The sequence below is a fragment of the Tupaia chinensis genome, unplaced genomic scaffold (assembly GCF_000334495.1).
Source record: "Tupaia chinensis unplaced genomic scaffold, TupChi_1.0 Scaffold000622_1, whole genome shotgun sequence".
NCBI lineage: Eukaryota > Metazoa > Chordata > Mammalia > Scandentia > Tupaiidae > Tupaia > Tupaia belangeri.
In genome coordinates this window covers 3,024,883-3,029,715 of record NW_006160142.1, presented here as the reverse complement: position 1 = coordinate 3,029,715, position 4,833 = coordinate 3,024,883, and the positions used below count along the sequence as shown (strand labels likewise).

The following is a 4,833-nucleotide window of genomic DNA, read 5'->3' as shown; positions in this document are numbered from 1 at the left end:
AAAGAGCACATATATAAACTAAGAAATGACAAAGAGAAGGAAACTGTTGATATAGAGGACACTCCTTTTTAAATCCTACCAGGATGTTCTGTCCATTATGTAAATGTCTTCGAAAAATCTAAAGGAAATAGATAATATCTAGGTAGATAATTTGCCAAAACGAACTGAAGTAGAGAAAGACAGCTTTACCAAACAACTACACATACAAGAACTAGTAAAGTCATTGAGAACTACTCCGCAGCCAAGCACCAGTCCTTGATGGTTTCACGAGGGAATTCTTCCAAATTACTACACATTTGTCCTTCCACTTGGGAATCACACTCAAGGAATATGCACTGAACATGCACTTCCAAAAATATGAACATACACATGTATACAGTTATTCATGGCAACCTTATGTATAATTGCAAAATATTGAAACATTAATGTTTGAGCATATTTGTTGAATAAATTATGGTGCATACTCATGGTTTTCTACAGCTATACATAAAAATAGAGTATCTAGGAACCAATGTGGAGTGATTTCCAGGAGATATTTTTAAATGAAATGAAAAAAGCAATGTGCAAAATAGAACATATGATCTGATTTCTGTAGTGTAAGACTACACACGTGTATGTATACACATATTTATACATATACATATGTATATACATATCTACATAAATTATGTATGTATAATCATTTTTATAAACAAAATAAAAATAATGGTAACCAGAAGACATTGAAATTGGCATGGTTATGGGTGAAATACTCCTCTGAGTAAATTGTTTTTTTATACAAATTGGCTTTTGAAAACAGGTTAATGATTTACATTTACAGAAAGTAAAACTACATCAATAAGAAAGGAAAGTGAAAAATAACCTGAAACTGAAAGCAAGTGGAAACAAAATGTATTTCAGTTAAATATCATGACCATACAGAATGGGAGACTAAATAACTAATTCGAAACAGGTTATGAATACTATGACCACATACCTACATTCTTGAGCCGAGTGGGTAGGGGCTGAGAATTCAGACAAATTTTGAACTGTTTCCAGTAGTTTGGGTTATTATAGTTGTCTAGGCAAAGTAATTTAGAAGCTATGTTATATGTACTACTGACTTGAACAAATCATTAAATGCATTATGTGTTTATATTGTTGGTAGCTATGGACGGCAATGTAGAAGGGACATGCAAAAGGAAATGTAAAAAAAAAAGCAGCAAAAGTTTTGTAGAGTAATTGGAATCGGATATAATGGCATGATTTCATGATTTCTAAACATTGTGTAAGCATGCATATTGGCATGATTCTGTGTATGTGAATATGTATTTATCTATATGTATGCATATATATATACATATATATATATATATATATTTCTATGTGTCAAGACATGTGTACAGTCATGTATAGATTTCTCTATTGTCCCTGAAGAAAAGGTCAAGAAACAGATATCTCGGGACCAGCAGTTAGCGTAATGGCTATGTCGCTGGACTCCCATGTAGTCGACTGCGGTTCGCGTCCCGGACCCGGTGGTTTAAAACTCACACCGGGCACGTGTGTGTGCGTGCCCAAGATCCCAAGAAGAGAATGGAGAAGGGATTGTGGCGTGGCCATACCCCCTGGGGGGTGATTTCTCGCTTTCTATCTCTCGGTCTCTCTCTCTGTCTGTCTGGCAAGCGCACGTGCCCGATAGCAAAAACCTCTTCAAAAATAAAATAAAATAAAATTCAAGCCTATACGAGCATGATTTAATCTCACAAAATTTATTAATTTTGTTGGGTTATTTGCACTATAAAAGGGTCTTCTATTTACCAAAGGGTTCGATGCTAAGCTATTTTTTTATGCTGCAATCATTTTCCTAGTTTAAACAGAGTTAAGACTCATACTGTACTCACATATGGCTATCTCAGCAACCATGTGCTTGAGAAGAAACTTAGCCTTCTAGATGGGAGTTCTTGAGAAGATGCTGGACTGATAACCAAGGTGATGAAGGTGGTGGTCCTTGGGACAGGCTTCTGAATTAATAGCCAACTATGTGTGTGTGTAGACACACACACGCAGGCACATGCACACACACACACACACACACACACACACACAATCTTTGACATACAAGAGTTAGTTCTTATTTGCATACTCCTTATTGTTTCTTACACACTCATTCACAATGAAAAGCATGTTACAATGGTGAACAGCTGTAAAGATCTGGGAAGAGTCTGTAATAATTTTTTCAAATATTGGAATTCCACTATAGAGAAATCTCCCTGAAAAGGACAGGGGAAATTAACCAAAACAAAACAAAACAAAACAAAACAAAACAAAACTTGTCAAGTATTTAACTTGGGTTAATACACTTGTCAAGTAAAGTAAAAACAAGTTTATATTCTCCATGATTTTAGACTATGATAAAGTGGTATCTATAAGCTTCAATTTTCAGCCAGAGAAAGTTGCACAGCCATTTCTGGGGAGGCAGATGGTGGTACAGCTAGGCTTTATCTTTATAAAGTCAAACCTTTCTTTTTCTTCCAATTCTACCTCTATTCTTCTTTTCAGACTCCCAGCTGGCAGGATACCTATTTATTTACATGACTAAATAAACATTCTAACATATTTTCAAGCTTTTTAAAGAGTTGTCATTTTAAAATAAAATGACAATGCAAATTAGAACTTAAAATGCAGTTCTAATTTTATTTCTATTTTTGATTATTAAAATCAAAACAAAACCTACCAACACACACTTCTAGGGTTTTTCCAAAACCAATGACAGTTTGTTGGCAATGTTAGACTGAGTAATATGACTGTCATGCTAATAAAAATATTGTATAAGTAGTCTAATTACTGTAGAAATAGGTAAATAACTAGAAATGTATTAGAGAAGTTTGTTTGAAAGATACTGTCAAATGTCAAACCTTCTAAGTTTTTTTAAAAATTCTATTTAGTAAATTAAAAGATGAGAAAACTAAAACATTTTTGATAATAAATGAATTTATGTGATATTTTTCTCCAGGTGTACAAAGATAATTATTAGATAAAAATTTTATAGAATGTAGACAGTAAATAATTTCTGCAAAATATAATTGCTTAAGGTAATTTTACTATAAGATATGGATGAGAACAATAGTCAATTGCAATCTCACTCTGATGACCAAAAAACAAAGATGCACAGAAACAGAAATGCCCTTTGAATAAGCTGAATGTAATCACGTAATCAAACTAAGTAATCTTGTTCTTTTTAATGTATCACATACCATTCTAGATATTATCGGTCACACTAAATTAAAATACAAACACACACACCCAAAACCTTCCATTTGATGATTCTAGGCATAAAACTGAGTACAAGAGAACTAGAGTTTGGACCAAATTTTCTATAAAGGTTCATGTACACCGAATTAACTAGTTCTGTTAAAAGGCTACTATAAAAATACCCATCAGCACAAGTTATATGGATCTAGTTGAGTAGAGAAAGACTGGAATTTATCAATGTATCTGAAGAGGCTTGTAAATCCAAAGGTAAGAAGGGCATTTCAGCATTCTGTTCAGAGTTTCTAAGGTATCGTACCTCTCTAACATTCAGAGTATTTTAAAAGGAGGCTATGGTCAGGAAACCCCGGAGTTGGTCCTGCCAGCATACTTGGCCCAGTGTCTGGGACAGTTCATCCTGCTTGATTGAAGCCACACTCTTGCCCACGGAGCCAGTCTACCCTGGCAGTAGCTCCACGTTGAGGTCAAGGCCCACCTCATCTGCCATTTCCTGGAGGGGCATATCTACTTGTTCTGAGTGATCAGCAGCATCATGCTACTTATGTCCTCCATTTACTGCGCCTGGATGTCCAGAGTCTCAAACTTGTGCCTGAACTTGTCCATCAGGGGAAAGATCTTTTCCAGATTAACAGTCTTTCGTGTTGCATCCATTGACTTCAACACACTAGGCCATCCACTTGGTCATCTTAGCCACAGTCACCACCGTCTGGACTCAGGCAGCCACTGCATCAACTGGCACACTCATTCTCAAGAAATTCACACCTAGTTATGCTGGCGGATGGCATTTTTGGCATGCAACCTCATAACTTCCACATTGCCCTTCTGAATAGCCTTTTTGACTTTTTCCTCCTTATTCATTGTTGCGGTTGTTTGGCACTTCTGCTCAGTGTTTCTCCATGTAAGATGTGGTGGAATGGCTACTTGGGGTCTGTGGCCTGGGCCAAGACATTTGCTGAAAGCAAACAAGAGGAGATAGGTCCATGCTTGGTGGCTGCTTCTTTGTTTTGGTCCCACTTCCTCCTGTACTTCTAAATTGTGTTGCCAAGCAAATAATCATAGGTCTTCTCTTACATACACACATTTATAAATTACGCAGTTAGCTCCAGTGAAAAACAGTGTATTTACTTCTGTTACATTTTAACTCATTATTTGGGGACCATTCTAGTTTTGAATCTCCTTTCTGTCACTTCTTCCAGCTTGCTTTGATAGGATTTGTTATTTACTTACTGTCTTGTACCATAAAAGCTTTTTGATTAGATTTGCTAGGAATATCTCCCATTATTTTGATCCACTGATCTAAAAATGCTAAATACAGCTACACAAGAAACAAATCTGCTGTAAACTACTGTCTACAATCCTGGTAGATACAGAACTATTAATTAACCTTTTTGTCACCATGATTCTGGGATGAATTAGAAACCCAATTGAACATACCATTGACCTGATGCATTAGATCATTGTACTTAGAAATGTTAGTATTTTGCAAATATCAAGTACCTATGGGGACCAGACAGTGGCAAAGCAGTAATGCAAAGGTTGACCCACATAGGGAAGTTCTGGGTTCATATCCAGAGAAGTCCCTGA

At 35.9% G+C, this 4,833-nt stretch overlaps 1 pseudogene; it reads right to left on the bottom strand.

The window, feature by feature from the left end:
• Positions 1-3,568: 3,568 nt before the first annotated feature.
• Positions 3,569-4,107, bottom strand: LOC102479919 (charged multivesicular body protein 1b-1-like; annotated as a pseudogene).
• Positions 4,108-4,833: the final 726 nt, after the last annotated feature.